Source organism: Lissotriton helveticus, chromosome 11 (assembly GCF_964261635.1).
Source record: "Lissotriton helveticus chromosome 11, aLisHel1.1, whole genome shotgun sequence".
Lineage (NCBI taxonomy): Eukaryota > Metazoa > Chordata > Amphibia > Caudata > Salamandridae > Lissotriton > Lissotriton helveticus.
In genome coordinates this window covers 1,100,150,303-1,100,167,521 of record NC_136072.1, presented here as the reverse complement: position 1 = coordinate 1,100,167,521, position 17,219 = coordinate 1,100,150,303, and the positions used below count along the sequence as shown (strand labels likewise).

At 42.0% G+C, this 17,219-nt stretch overlaps 1 protein-coding gene across 1 annotated transcript in view; it reads left to right on the top strand.

Moving 5' to 3' along the window:
- Window positions 1–17,219, top strand: part of GGT5 (gamma-glutamyltransferase 5) — a 263,704-nt gene that overhangs the window by 81,389 nt on the left and 165,096 nt on the right. The gene's annotated exons all lie outside the window — the stretch shown is intronic.

Genomic DNA, 17,219 nt, shown 5'->3' with positions numbered 1-17,219 from the left:
GTAGAATTAAAGATATGCTTCAAATTGTAACAAAACCATGGTGGCATTATATCTGGGCATCCTGTTTGTCCCTGGGGAAGCAAATGTATGTCTGACATCCGTGACAAATGCCGACATCGATTTGTACTCCTGAGATTTCGATTAAATCTCAATCCGCGCATGCTGGCCTTTCCATCAGGGACATAATCAATTAATTTCAATTTGCCCCTGTGATGGCACATCTATTCAATCTAACCTTAATTTTATATTTTTCTGTAAAATGTATTCCTGTACACGGAAAAAGTATATTCGCCCATTGTTCTTAAAATATAAATTTGCCCAATGTCGCCCAGCCTTGGTTTTTCTCCAAACACTCCCTAACTCATATGTAAACTTCCGTGTTGCATCATCCCTATGTATGGCTTTATCAAAAAGAAGATTATTTAGTCGATAGCCTGTATTCTAACGGAATGTGGCACTGTTAAGCATTTTACACTCTTTAATGAAATGAGGCTGTACCTAAGGGATGCCCCCCCTTTTTCACCTGATACAATCTTTTCTTGCCTGGAAGCAGTGGATGGCAGAAAAAGCGGCCAGTTGTTTGCAAATTAACTTGTCCCTGTATCGCACCAAGCACATTATGAGTTATTGAATGAATTTTCCATGTTTTAATCAATGTCTTGGATAATGTTTTAACATGGTTCCTATCTGCTTTTTACTCTGTGTTTTTATTGAAATCTGATGGTGATGTATCATAATTTTAATATGTGATCGATGTATTTTTGCACTTTTACGATCTTAATGTTTAAGATCGAGTAAAGTAATATTGATTGATTGATTGATTGTGCTCCAAAGTAGGTGCCTGGATTGAACTGGGTGCCTGGAGGTGCCACATTTATACTTGGCACAAGCTAGTAGATGGGAATGGACCCTGGCGATACCCTAACCAATGGAGTAAAGGTTCACTGGACTGATCCTACCCACTTTGGCTATTTTGAAGATGGTGGAATTCTTCGGCCACACTAAACTTGGGCTATGAGGCCTGGGACGTGTGTGGGGAGTGTACTATGGTAATACTAGTGTCCTACTGTATCTAACACAATAATACAGTTTAGGCAGTCTTTGTGTCCCCAAAAACCCAGAGACATAATTCTGAACAAAAGCTGGCCTTTCAGCAGTTAGAAGGTGAATATACAAGAGCTGTTTTGTCTCATGCCCTTGCCCTTTTGAAGTGTGTCCCAAGTGTTTTATGTAAACCTCCAGCAGGCCTGTCACTGTAATGTCAAAAGGTAGCCCACTGTGATTGGAGAATGATTGGCTAGCTGGACAAAAGAGGTGGCAGACCGGTATTCAGACAAAATATTGAGTCATAAATACAGAGATGCAGAAATATCAAGTTTTAATATCGTTATCCACAAATATAGTGCTTAAGGGATATCATTGACAAGAATATCGATTTTTTAAGCAGAGTAATATCAAAGCCAAAAATATCTATGCTGTTAATATCGTTTGCAAAAATATAGAATTAATAATATTGTTTTTTAATTATTTGTATGTATTTTAGTATATATTTTAACTGTTTACGTTATAAATTGTATAATTATTGTTAATGTTTTTAGGTCTCGCCTGGCACTCGCAGCACGCATGCGATGCTCTCGCCATGGCAAGGGGCTTCTGGAATCAATACAATTCCGGCGTGCACGCGGAGGGACAGAAGATGTGCACGCAGGGACTGGATGCTTTACTCATGGCGTGATACGCTAGGGACTTTTTTTGTCTCCGCCAGTAAAGCATCCAGTCCCCATAGGTGTACATCGATGAAGCTGTTAAAAACATTGTGCATTGTGACCACGGGCTGCCTGGGTCTCGCTTGTTTGTCTTGGAGTCGTCTGAAATGAAAGACTGCCTCGACTTTCCGTTCTCCTTGCCTCTCATACGCCGGAAACCTCATAACACCAGTTTGACTCTGCCACAAATACAAATTAATTATAACTGGAGGGCTTTGGGTAGGTGTTTGTAATGTGCATGTGTGCTGCGCAGTGCACATGCGCCCATGACACTGAGTCAGGAGGGATCACGCCAACAAACCCTCTACTAAGAATAGCCATCTGCCCACTGTTGTGGCCTCTGACACAACCACACACCCACAAACTGAGAGAGAGCATCTAACAGCAACACACCCACACATCGACTGGCATAAACACACCACACAAAGCACAGGAAAGACAGATTCACCAAGCATGTTACACTACACAAATAAACACACTGGAAGGCAGTGATGTGGCACTCACCGACAGATGCTACACACACAGGCCTACAATACATACAACACAAAAATGTTCTCATAAAAACACACTAGGAACACAGCTTAACCAAGCAGCTGCCACTACACAAGCACACAAATGGAACATAGGGACAAAGTTACCCAGAGTATTGCACCTACACACAGAAGCAACACTCACAGGCCTGCTACTCACTGTAAAACAAGCATTGGCATATCCAATAGGTCTAGCTTTTGTGACCTTATAAGTATTTAGTTATGCAGCACAATATCCTTGGTGCAACAACATCAACCGTTGCATAGCTAAACACTTATAAGGTCCCAAAGGCGAGACCTATTGGCTATGCCAATGCTTGTTTAATATAGTTTGTAATTTGTTTGTTGATTTTACATTTGGTAAACAGTCAAAATATCGACTACAAAATATCGAATGGACATAATATCGAGTTTTAAATATAGATTGGACAAAATATCGACTGGACAGAATATAGACATCAAAAATATTGGTTTTAAGGTAAGTAATGTAATATCGAATGTTAAAAATATAGACAGTTAAAATATCGAAGTATATAATATGGGTTATTAAAATGATCGAATATTTAATAATATCTAATTTTTTATAGTGTTTTTTATGTTATTATATGTGTGAAAAGTGTGTATTTATGTTATAATTTATTTTAATTAATGAAATTTGTTTTTTAATTTTTGCGTAATTTCATTCTGTAGCGGGTTGTGGGTTTATAGGGGAATAGGGTGGGAAGTAATTTAATTATAATTAATAAAATATGAAAATTTATTTATTGGTATTAATTTTTAATTAATTGATAATTAATTTATATTTGGTAATTAATTAAATTTTAATTGGCAATTAATTTTAATTAATTGATTAATTGTTAAATATGTTAATTTTACTAATTTAGTTTCTGTAGCGGGTTGTGGGTGTTTAGGGGAGTAGGGTGGGAAGTAATTTAATTATAAATAATTAAATATGTAAATTTATTTATTGGTATTCATTTTAATTAATTGTTAATTAATTTATATTTGGTAATTAATTAAATTTTTATAGGCAATTAATTTTAATAAATTGATTAATTGCTAATTATGTTAATTTTAATAATTTATTTTCTGTAGCGGGTTTATAGGGGAATAGGGTGGGAAGTTATTTATTTATAATTAATTAAATAAATCAATGTATTTAATGTTATTTAATTACAATTAATTGTTCATTAATTTTTCATTATTAAATTGTTAATTGTTAATTTGTAATTAATTTGTATTAATAGGTAAATAATTGTAATAATTATTTTTAATTGTTAATTTTAATTGATTAATTATTATATTATATTAAATTGGTAATTACTTTTAATTAATTTTTTATAGATATTAATTTATATTTATTGAAATAATATATGAAGTATTTAATTTCACTACTATTGCACTCTCTGGAGTGGGAATAGTAATTTTTACCACTATGCTATCCAACGCTTTCCCTACTGTTGCACTCATTGGAGTGGGAATAGTAATTTTTACCCCTACGCTATCCAACGCTTTCCCTACTGTTGCACTCACTGGAGTGGGAATAGTAATTTTAACCCCTACACTATCCAACGCTTTCCCTACTGTTGCACTCTTTGGAGTTGGAATAGTAATTTTTACCCCTACGCTATCCAACGCTTTCCCTACTGTTGCACCCACTGGAGTGGGAATAGTAATTTTAACCCCTACGCTATCCAACACTTTCCCTACTGTTGCACTCTTTGGAGTTGGAATAGTAATTTTTACCCCTACGCTATCCAACGCTTTCCCTACTGTTGCACTCTTTGGAGTTGGAATAGTAATTTTTACCCCTACGCTATCCAACGTTTTCCCTACTGTTGCACCCACTGGAGTGGGAATAGTAAATTTTACCCCTACGCTATCCAACGCTTTCCCTATTGTTGCACTCTTTGGAGTGGGAATAGTAATTTAAACCCCTACGCTATCCAACGCTTTCCCTACTGTTGCACTCACTGGAGTGGGAATAGTAATTTAAACCCCTACGCTATCCAACACTTTCTCTACTGTTGCACTCACTGGAGTGGGAATAGTAATTTTTACCCCTACGCTATCCAACGCTTTCTCTACTGTTGCACTCTTTGGAGTGGGAATAGTAATTTAAACCCCTACGCTATCCAACGCTTTCCCTACTGTTGCACTATTTGGAGTGGGAATAGTAATTTTTACCCCTACGCTATCCAACGCTTTCCCTACTGTTGCACTCCCTGGAGTGGGAATAGTAATTTTAACCCCTACGCTATCCAACGCTTTCCCTACTGTTGCACTATTTGGAGTGGGAATAGTAATTTTTACCCCTACGCTATCCAACGCTTTCCCTACTGTTGCACTCTTTGGAGTTGGAATAGTAATTTTTACCCCTACACTATCCAAAGCTTTCTCCACTTGTGGAACCCACTGGAGTGGGAATAGTAATTTTTACCTATACGCTATCCAACGCTTTCCCTACTGTTGCACTCACTGGAGTGGGAATAGTCATTTTTAACTCTACGCTATCCAACGCTTTCCCTACTGTTGCATTCTCTGGAGTGGGAATAGTATTTTTTACACTTTTGCTATCCTACGGTAATAATATTGGATAATATTTAATTATATAATGTTACTATATATATATATATGTTTTAACAAATATGATTGTAAAACATTTTTTATAACTTTTATTAAGTATTTAATTATTATAAGTTAATGTAAGTATTTTTAAGTATATTTTAGTAATTAATTTTAACTATTAATTTAATTTAACACTGTTTTTAATAAAGTCGATATTTTAATAAACTATATTTTTGTAAACGATATTTTTGACTCGATATTTTTGTACTTACCTGTTTGTAGATACAAACTCGATATTCTGTCTGTCGATATTTTGGCATCGATATTTTTGCTAGTAGATATTCTGTCCGTCGATATTATGTCAGTGATCCTTTACATTTAATGTAAATATTTATTGTAATTTTCAGTGTTGTAGCGGGTTGTGTGGGTTTATAGGGGTATAGGGTGGGAAGTAAATAAATTATAATTAATTAATAATTCATTTAGAATTGTTAATATGTATTTAATTGATAAATAATTATGCCAATTGTGTAATTAGTTCATTTCTTTATTCAGTTGTAGGTGCAGGTTGTGGGGTTTGCTGGCATACAGGGCAAGAAGTAATTTAAATATAATTAATGAATAATTAATTTGTAATTGTCATTAATTATGTAAGTGATAATTAATCATGTAAATTGTGTAATTCATTAAAAAAAATTATATTTTTGATGTGGCTTGTGGGGCTTGTGGGGTAAAGGGTGGGAAGGTAACTAATTATTCATAATGTTAATTAATTATGAATATTTAATTGATAATTCATTATTTAAATTGTGTAATTAAGATATGTTTTTAAGTTATATATCGGGTACAGGTTGTTGGGTTTGTAGGGGTAAAGGGTGGGAAGTTAAATATGGTTAATTAATTATTTGTCAATTATTATTAATTGTTTAGTTGATAATTGGTTATGTAAATTGTGCATTTCAGATATTTTTTACAGTTACATATCCGTTGCAGGTTGTTAGGTTTGTTGGGGTAAAGGGTGGGAAGTTAACTAAATATAATTCTTTATGATTAGTTTATTATTAATTGTTTAATTGATAATTAATTATGTAAGTTGTGTAATTGTTATACTTTTTAAGATATATTATAGTTGTGGGTTGTGAGGTTTTTAGGGGTACAAGGGGAGAAGTTAATTAAGCAATAATATCTTGCTAATAATTAATAATTTGTTATTAATTATTTAATTGATAATTATGTAAATTGTGAAATCATCATGTTTGTTAAGTTATATTTTAGGTGTGCGTTGTTTAGTTGTAGAGGTATATGGTAGGAAGTTAATTAAGTAATAATGAATGTAATTTTTTTCATTTTATTTATTGAGAATTGTGTTATTTATTACATTATATGTTAAATGTGTTATGCTTTTTGATTTCAATTTCATTTTATTTGTTGGTTGTTATGATTGTGGGAATATAATGTGGTATTTTAATTATGTTAGTATTATTTGTTTTAATTAATAATAATTATTAAACATTGTAATATATGTAATTTGTTTAATGCTTGTTAAAATGTTGACATTATTTATTTATTTGAATATTTATATATAAGTCCAACGCTTTCCCTACTTTTGCACAGACTGTAGAAGGAATAGAAAATGTTAGCCCTCCTGAGTCCAACGCTTTCCCTAATGTTTCACAGACTGGCGTCGGAATAGTATATTTTGCCCCTCTGCAATCCAAAGCTTTCCCTACTGTAGCACTGACTAGAGTGGGAATAGTAATTTTTACCCCCTTGAGTCCAACCCTTTCCCTACTGTTGCACAGACTGGAGTGGGAATAATAAATGCCACCCCTCCGCAATACAGCGTTTTCGCTACTGTTGTACTGACTGGAGTGGGAATAATCATTTTTGCCCCTCCGTAGTCAAACGCATTACTTACTGTTGTGCAGACTGCAGTGGGAATAATAAATTGTACTCCTCCTGAGTTCAACGCTTTCCCTACTGTTCCATTGACAGGAGTGGAAATAGTAATTTTTACCCCTCCTCAATTCAATGCTTTCCCTACTGTTGGACAGACTGGAGTGGAAATAGTAACTTTACCCCTCTGCAATCCAACTCTTTCCCTACTGTTTCACCGACTTCAGTGGAAATAGTCATTTTTGCCCCTCCCGAGTCAAACGCATTACTTACTGTTGTACAGACTGGTGTGGGAATAGTAAATTTTACCCCTCTGCAATCCAACATTTTCCCTACTGTTGCACCGACTGGAGTGGTAAGAGGAATGTTTGCCTCTCTTGAGTCCAATGCTTTCCTTACTGTTGCATAGACTGGAGTGGGAATGGTACATTTTACACCGTCTTAGTCGCTTTCCCTACAGTTGCACTGACTGGAGTGGGAATAGTACTTTTTACTCCTTCTGAGTCCAATACTTTCCCTATTGTTAAGCAGACTGGAGTGGGAATTGTAAATCTAACCCCTCCTCAGTCTAACGTTTTCCCTACTGTTGCACAGACTGGAATGGGAATAGTAAATGTTACCCCCCCTCAGGTCAACACTTTCCCTACTGTTGCACAGACTGGAGTGGGAATAGTAAATTTGACTGCTCCTGAGTTTATCGCTTTCTTTACTTTTGATTACATTAGATTGGGAAAAGTGTATTTATAAAGTTTTATTTTTTTATAAATATTGGTTAAATATATATTACTATTATGTGCTTGTGAATTGTATATTATATTTTTTAATATAGCAATGTATGCAATTTGTAAGATAGTATATATATATATATATAATATTGTTATATTGGTAAATATTAAAACCATCATAAAAATATAATACATAAGTTCCATTTTTTAAAAGTTTTATAATATTTATGTGTATATAAGCATACACACTTTTTTATACTTGTGTGTTTGTTTAATTTAGTAAATATCTATATATATATTTATAAATATTATTTAAACATATTTCATTTATATTATATTCATGTTTTATGCTAAAATGTTTACATTTTGCCTTCTTAAACTAGCTATATAGTTAAAAACAATATCTTTGTATATATTTTTCGTATTAGTGTGAAACAATATTTTTGTACTTACCATTATATGTATAGAAAACAATATTTTGTGATTGGTATTTTTGACACAATATTTTGGTATCACAATATTTATGGTTTCGATATTGTGTCATGATCCAGCAAGCCCAGGTATTAGTGTCATCTGCTTGTGACAGGTGAGGCTTCTTTTTTGAAGCTCAGGAGGGGCTGGGCACAACCCACAGGCTATCCTACTCAAAGAAGAGAAACCCCTCTCCACAGGTAAACCGTTTGTCCACCGTCTGGGAGAAATCCACATCAAACCACATGAGAGCCTTTCACCAGTCATGCAGCATTGGACACTGAGAGTAAGGCACATTTGGCTCAGGCAGGAAAAATACAACTTTCTAAAAATGTCATTTTCAAAATAGTGATATAAAGATACAACTTTACCATTAAGGGCCTTATTACGATGTTGGGCAGACGTGTTGCACCATCCCAGCCACACTATTAGGATGTGACCGCACATGTGGCAGTCGCACACTCCCTTTTCTCTACAGGAGATTGTGCTGCGGTCAGAAACTTGCTGCAGCACAAGCTCCCATAGACTAATGTGAGTTTTTAGGTCGAGCCTACCGCAGCATGCATGCGCTGTATAGGAGAGGGCCTCTTGGAATCACTCCAGACTTCCAAGAGACTTCTCCATGTGGGTCGGACTCCTCCCACACATTCCATTGGCCTCTGTGTGTGGCTTTCAAAAATGAAAGCAAGCAAATGGCCAAAGGCGGGGTATGTCCCGCCTTTTCTGAAAACTTTCACTCCCATGGCCTATGGGTCTCGGGAGCGAGCAGCGGAGCGCAGTGTTCCAGCTGTATTCCAGGATCGGGTTACTAATTAACCCAGCGAGGACGCTTTCACTATCGCGACCATGCTTTTCTGCGTTTGTTTGAAATGCAAATGTCTTCTAGGAGTTTCAGGATGCTCTGCAAACGAGTGAGAGGGTAGCCCTGACTTTCTTTTGCTAAGTGTCTGCTTCTGCTGATACTGAAGTAAGCTAGCCTTTTTAATTCCCACCCAGAGGCAGTCAGCACGGCGATGACATCCGCTAAAGAACAGGAAGTGGCCTCTGAGAGTTCCGCTAAATAAATTACCATCTGAAAAACAATAGGGAACAAGGCAGAGGCGCTTTTCATGCAGGTATCAATCAATCAATCAATCACAGCATTTATATAGCGCACTACTCACCCGGAGGGTCTCAAGGCGCTAGGAGGGGGGGGTCCGCTACTGCTCGAACAGCCAGGTCTTGAGCTGCTTCCTGAAGGCGAGGTGGTCCTGGGTCAGGCGGAGGTGGGTCGGGAGGGAGTTCCAAGTCTTGGCGGCCAGGTAGGAGAAGGACCTTCCCCCTCTGGTGGCTCTTCGGACGCGGGGGACGGCGGCGAGGGCGTGGCCGGTCGATCGAAGCTGGCGTGTGGGAGCGTAGAAGTTGAGGCGGCTGTTGAGGTATCCGGGGCCTTGGTTGTGTAGGGCTTTGTGTGCGTGGGTGAGGAGACGGAAGGTGATTCTCTTGTTGACCGGGAGCCAGTGCAGGTCTCTCAGGTGTCCGGAGATGTGGCTGCGACGGGGGATGTCCAGGATGAGTCGTGCTGAGGCGTTCTGGATCCGCTGGAGTCTCTTCTGGAGTTTGGCGGTGGTACCGGCGTAGAGGGAGTTGCCGTAGTCCAGACGGCTGGTGACGAGGGCCTGAGTGACCGTCTTCCTGGTCTCGGTGGGGATCCACGGAAGATCTTACGTAGCATGCACAGGATGTTGAAGCATGACGAGGAGACGGCGTTGATTTGTCTGGTCATGGAGAGGGAGGAGTCCAGGATGAAGCCCAGGTTGCGTGCGTGGTCTGTTGGTTTGGGTGCGCTGCCCAGGGCGGGGGGGCACCAGGAGTCGTTCCAGGCGGAGGGTGAAGATCCCAGGATGAGGACTTCCGTCTTGTCCGAGTTCAGTTTCAGGCGACTGTTCATCATCCACTTGGCTACGTCTGTCATCCCTTCGTGTAGGTTGGCTCTGGCGGCGGTGGGGTCGTTGGTGAGGGAGAGGATCAGCTGGGTGTCGTCGGCGTAGGAGATGATGTTGAGGTTGTGTTGGCGTGCGATGGCTGCGAGAGGGCTCATGTAGACGTTGAAGAGGGTTGGGCTGAGCGAGGAGCCTTGAGGAACGCCGCAGATGACTTCGGTGGCTTCTGACCTGAACGGGGGGAGGCGGACTCTCTGTGTCCTTCCGGCGAGGAAGGAGATGATCCATTCCAGTGCCTTCTCCTGGATTCCGACGTTGTTGAGGCGCTGCACTAGGGTGCGGTGGCAGACAGTGTCGAAAGCCGCGGAGAGGTCTAGTAGGATGAGGGCCGCTGTTTCTCCGTTGTCGTGCAGGGCTCGGATGTCATCGGTGGCTGCGATCAGGGCAGTCTCAGTGCTGTGGTTGGCCCGGAATCCAGACTGCGAGAGGTCGAGGGATCCGTTCGTCTCGAGGAAGGCGGCCAGCTGCTTGTTGACGGTCTTCTCGATGACTTTTGCAGGAAATGGGAGCAGTGAGATGGGGCGGTAGTTCTTGAGGTCGGTGGGGTCGGCTGATGGTTTCTTCAGTAGAGCGCTGAGTTCGGCGTGCTTCCAGCTCTCCGGGGAGGTAGCGGTGTCGAAGGTATGAAAGGCTCAGACGTGGAGCTGGGCGAGCTGCTCCTGGGGCTGGAGCTTAAGCGCAATAGCTGTACAAACAGCAACCCTTCGGGGAGGAGGCTCGAACAATATTGTCTTTCCATGTTCACACGGCTTCATTAGCGGCTCTCTCACGCAATAAAATATTTGTGCAGCATTAAAGAGGTCGAGTGATGGCTCCCAGTGACAACGCAAGCAGCCGCCAGCGGCCACCATGTGACAAGAAGCAGGGCTCAGCTTCCTCAGCCTCGGGCAACTCTAGGCCAGGCCACGCTTCGGGGACCAGGTCTGCCAGGCACAGAGATTGGGTGACTCTTTTCATGCTGGGTGAGCAGTTGCTAAGTTCTGAGCAAGAAAGCAGATAAGTGGGGGGATCTGTATTATTTGTGGTGTGAGTAAACAGAGCCACCTGCTTCTTCACTGCGCGGCTTCTGACGAACAGCAAGTTTAGAATAAAGATCTTGGGTTCTGTGTGTGATGGAGACAGAGGGCATGGCCTTTTTTTGCTTGGGCCACCGGCCTTTCCCCACATTCGGGTTGGGGTATTTTGCGGGATCCTGGCATCAAGATTTTCTTGGATTCATGTTTTTTTTGTCAGTGCTACACAATGCAAACTCCACCAGAAAGTATTTGAGCGCTTTACATGTGCACCAGTTAATTTACATAAAGTCCCGCAGCGCCGGTAGAGGCATACAGCCAGGGAGGCTATTCACGCTCCAGGAGGAGCCCCGCACTGATCCCCTGACAGAAGCACGGGACTCCATTGCCCAGGAGCCCGTGCAGGACCAGTCCAGCATGGAGGCACGCCCACCCGCCCACCGGCGCACAAGAGACCTCGCCGGACCCGCTGGCGCGGGTCCCGCAGCGCCGGTAGAGGCATACAGCCAGAGAGGCTATTCACGCTCCAGGAGGAGCCCCGCACTGATCCCCTGACAGAAGCACGGGACTCCATTGCCCAGGAGCCCGTGCAGGACCAGCCCAGCGTGGAGGCACGCCCACCCGCCCACCGGCACACAAGAGATCAACAGGCTGACGCAGCGCGGAACGCAGCGCGGGACCAACGCCGGGCTAAGCCCGGGCAAAGGGCGGGCCCTCTGTGGCCCTCAACGGACCGAATAGGACGGGACGGGCCACCCCCCTTGTTACTTCTGCTAAAGGAGGTATAGTGTATACACATTATTGTGACTCTTTTCTGCAATATTACTATCTCCACTCTGATTATGCCCTGCACGGGGGGAACAAGCTCAGCTGCGCAAATGCACCAAATGATTACCACAAGCTCTCTGCCTCCTGTTCATGTGATAGACATAAACTGTCCTTGTTACTCTCCATCTAGTACGCTATCTCCTCCACTAAACTCCCCAAGAGAGCATAACCTGTCCCTGTGGGATGAACTAAACAGTCTATGCAAAACAAAGTATGTCAGCTTGGATGCACCCTCTCTTGCCAAAGGCACCGGTACTATAAATACTAAAGGCAGTACACAGGAATCCCCCTTTTTATTGAACAAAGTCAATACACAAGCCTCTGTACTTCCATGGCTATTACCCGTCAAAAGAAAGCATGATGAGGACAATGCCGAAAGGACTCAATCCAAATTCCATAAACCATCTGTAAGCCCCGCATGGTCTGTTCATAATCTCCCTATCACCATGGAGACTGATGTCAAACTGGATGAATCAATATCTTATTCCCAGATCCTTCTATTGACTCAGATTGAACAGCTTGTTAAAACCATCATTTCCCCACTAACAGAAAAAATCAACGCTATAGGAGAAAGGCTCTCGGGTCTAGAGAATAAAATCACGGCTGTCCTGAAACCCATCGATAACTCAGCAACATCAAACCGACCCCAGCCATCTACCACTTTTCCAACAGCTAAGTCAACTGCCATCCATAAAAGCATGCAAGTCACTCTACAATCCCCTAAAATCCCAGTTTCAACTATTCCTAAAGCTCTTTTCAAATCTGTTATACCAAGGCCCTCAGAGGTCAAGACAGTACGCAAAGTATCACACATGTGTCCGTCCTCTCAGGAGTGCCAGCACTTGCGATGGGAAAAGCTGAAAGACAGCAGGATCTATTGAATAAAGTTATATTCTGGATGGGAAGAAATATACCCCTACCACCGGACAAAGACGGCGGAATCCTGAGTGTGAGAAGGGTAGGCTAGTTGGGCCCACTACCAAAAAACATTTCAGGGGACTTGGTACTGGTTAGAGTCAGGAACCGGAACATCGCACCTTACTTAAGATCTTGTCCGCCCCAAGAAGGGGATGGCCCAATACATATTTGGGATCTATTTGATTTTTATCCCTGTATGCCAAATATCCCCCGGTCAGGACCAACAATAGCCTACCACCACGCGTTGGGTGGGGAAGTCCAGGTACCCAGTGGTATTAGTTTTTCTGTTTCCAACAGATTTGATCCATTGTACAACTGTCGCAACTCTTGAGTCTACTCATCATAAAGGACAAACCCGTGTATCTTTACTCCAGATAGGGATAAACCCCTTGAATAATATGTTACACTACTGAACTCCGAGGTTGGGGTTATGTCTTTTTTTGAAATTGAAGTTATGTTATTCTTGAATGTACATATTTATTTTTAATGATTGTCTTTTTTTTTGTACGCTTTTATGATTTTAAAAAACAAAATCGAATAAAGCATTTCAAACTAAACTAAACTACATAAAGTCCTATTCATTTTATTTGGCAAGGGGAAATTAAGTGATTTCTTTACTAACTTGCAAACACAGAAAACTTCTGATTTGAGCACAATGTTACGCAAAAAATTGCTTTATAATCCATTTTTGCCTGGGTAACCATAAAAGAAGGAGGGTTGTAGCATTGCTTTACTAAATTGTGGCTGACTGCAGTCTTCCACATCAAAGAAAGAACCGAAGACCAGGTAGTTGTTCTACAAATAGATTGAACTAGCAATCCCTTAAAGGGGAAGCAGTAGCACCTATTCCCACTGCTCCCACAACCCCATCGTCCTCCCCCAGCCCCCTCCGTAGAATTGCCTGCTAACTGGTAGCAGTGAATGCAGGGCTGGCTTTAGCAGTGGCAGTGCCCAGTGAAACAATCTTTTGAGGCGCCTGTCCTTGATGATGTCCGATTGACCTTCTACTCCACCGATTCTCCTACTAACATCCTCCAACAATGCCCCAGATTTAACCTCTGTCTAAACACTTAGAAGGTCCCAAAGGCAAGAACTATTGGCTATGCCAATGCTTGTTGTTAATCCCTGCACTGTGTGGCAGGGATTGATAGGGGGCACCAAATGTGCACCACATGTGCCCCCCAGGCCCTCAACCAGAGGCCACTGTTGCAAGGAGGCTCTGTTAGGGGCCCCCAAAGTCACTTTCCAACAGGCTTTTCATGTCGGAAAGCCGACATGAAAAGTCTGTGGGCAACTGACATCATAATCCTGACAGCAGAAACGCCGTAGTTAAGGGATTACATGCCCCATTCTGACTGGCCGACGGGCTCCTTGAGCCCCTTGGAAACCAGCCGGAATGACCAGCTAGTTCCAATTTCGACCACCGTATTCGTAATACTGCGGTCGGAATTAAACCGAAAATGTCGGTTCTGAAAGCCTACGGCCACAGGTCGGAGGCATCCCGACCGACATCAAAATCAGGGCCTTTGTTGGATTTTAAATTACTATTAAAATAAATCCTCGAGCTATTAACTATGTTTCGAGCTCTTCCCAAGCCGAAATGATGCATTAAAAGCTGTTATAGTGTAACCCATTGTTTCCCTATGAGAGAGCCATCCTTGCTACAGTGAAAAGCGACTTTGGAGCTTTTTCACTGCCAGGACATGTAAAACTCTAAATATACATGTCCTACTTTTTTTTAACAACATGCACCCTGAGCTAGGGACGTTTAGGGCTTACGTAAAGGTGATTTATAAGTATTAAAAATGAAGGTTGCGGTCACACAAAAGGTTTATTCTGCCAGGTCGAAATGGCAGTTTAAAACTGCACACACAGGCTGCAGGGACAGTCCTAGAGACATATTTCACAATGCTACTATGGTGGGCTGCACAATGAGTGTTGCATCCCACTTGTAACATGTAATGTACATGTCCTAGGTACATATAGTACTATATACTAGGAACTTATTAGTAAATTAAACTCTGCAATTAGTTCTATGTCAATTTAACTATGTTTAGAAGGAGAAGCACAAGCACTTTACTACTGGTTAGATGTAAAGTGCACAGAGTGTTAGGGCCAGCAAAAATGGGTACAGCAAAGAAATGCAAAAATCTGGGGTGACCTAGCAGAAAGGGCAAATCTCTAACAAGGCTGTTAGCAGTAGCTAAATTAATGAGGAAGCAGGCAGGAAGATTAATGGTTTGTATGCAGTGCCAGAGGCTTTAAGAGATCAGGTTCCATGTTCAGGCCATGTTCAGGCAGGATGCAGCTCTCATTCATAACCAGGGGCGTGCTTCACATGCACAAGCCGACTGGGAAGTTTTGCTGGAATGTAAGAGGAAGGTGAGAGGAAGCAGAAATAACTCAATTTGCAGGGAACAGCACAAGGAGGTTTAATCAGAAGTTATGTACTTAACATAATGAAAGTGTAGACTGGCCACAGAGACGATGTGAGCCAACTTGAATTATTTACAGTAAGATGAGAAGGAGCAGGTACCTACAGGGGTTTAGATAACCAGTCAATTCCATGTCACCAAAGATGCAATGCTTCAGTCCTTTATTTTATTTACAAACCTCAATGCATTCTGGTAATAGACACAAAAGACCTAAGTATGTAGAAAAAATTCCAAATTCTCTTTGTTATCCTTTTTGGACTTTGAAACATTGTTAGTTCAGGTTAACAAAGGACATGAAGAAGTAAAGTGTGGTGGTTTAATTCCTGTTGGTCTCAGTGCGACAGGACAGGCAACCATCCATGTGTGTTGACATCTAAATCAAGGGGCTGATTGAGATGTAGGGCAGAACGCCACCACCCGCATGTCGGTGGCAATCCACCCTACATTTCCTTCCGCCCATCACCCATTTTCCCCCCGCCATATTAGTATGGCGGGGGGACCCCGGCAGATGGAAAACCGCCTGCCGGTTTTCTGCGGGTCGTCCAGTCGACCGGGCGGAAAAGGGGCTAGATATGATGGCGGTGTCTGCTAGACACCGCCATCCATATTAGCATGGGTGCGGGAAGCAGTCTCTCCGTGCCGGCGATGCCGCCACGGAAAGTCATGTGGATTTTGCTGTGGGGGCCCGTTGCATGCCCGAGGGTATTAGGGGGTGTGGGGTGCACATGGGTGGTACCTATGGTACCCCCCCTACATTGTCATGGACAAGGTGGCAGGCACCGCGCGGTTCCTGTCACCTTTTGCATGACAATTGACACAGTGCCTTCCCAGCATTGTGGCGGGCGGTGCTGTGAGCACTTCCTGCAACAATGCTGGGAATAGAGGATGCCACCGCCACGGTGGCATCCTAATTGCAGGTGCGGGACCAGGTTAAGATTGTTGGAGAGGCGGCAATCCCAAAAGATGATATAATGAAGAAAGTATGTTACATCCTTCGCACAAAGAGGGAATGATTTGAAGACATAAATTACATTCGCTAGTCACTCCTTTCTCTGTCGCATTGGCTTTGTATTTGAATACTTAGCATGCTTAAAAAATGCAGTAAATTCAGTGGTAGACCCACAATTTGTTTCCAAGAAAATCTCCCCAAACAATAATATTTACATCTGATAACTTTAAATAACCTTCCTTCAGACCCCCTATTTGTGTATTGCACTGTGGGTGGCTTATTCATGCAAGACTATATCTTCCAAACTAGTTCTTACTGCTCCTCATTATTTTTTACACTCCCAGTCTTTGAGGGTTCTGAACCATATCAGAATGATTACCGGTACATGACAAGTGTATGTTCTATGAAAAATACTATTTACAGAATAGAGGTACCTCTGTATAAAATGTTGGACTCAAATGGCGGCCAGGTCCTGAATTTGTATAGAAATACGAAAAATATGCTATTTTGCTAATTGCATATATTGATGATCTGCTCATAGTATGGGATGGGCTGTAGTAAACAGTTTTTTTAATATCTTAGTTTGCTCTGTTATAATGAGATGAAAGTGACCCATTCTGTTAGGAGGACACAGTGGGGGACGGTGTTCTATGAGGGTCTTTCACCCCAGTGCAGGGTGGGTGGCGGTGATCTGTGAAGGTCCCTCACCCCAGGGCAGGGTGGGTGGCGGTGTTCTGTGAAGGTCCCTCACCCCAGGGCAGGGTGGGTGACGGTGTTCTGTGAAGGCTTCTCACCCCAGGGCAGGATGGGTGACGGTGTTCTGATAAGCTCCAACTCACTCCTTATTCCTCAAAAACTGAAAAAGAAAACCACCCAATACCGATCGTTTTCTGGCAACGCTCCCAGGAAGTGGAACGCTCTCCGTAGAGTCCTCAGATGCAACCCCTCCTTCTCCTGTTTCAAAAGGGACCTGAAACTCCATCTCCTTAACAAATACTTCCCTGACCAACATCAACTAACCTAGACTTCAATATCCGAGTTGACTCCTCTCTCTCTTGACACTCAAGGATAGTTGGTGACCGGACTATGTAAATCTCCTTTTCTGTTTTACTGTTCTCTCCCCCTCGGATGCACTGTT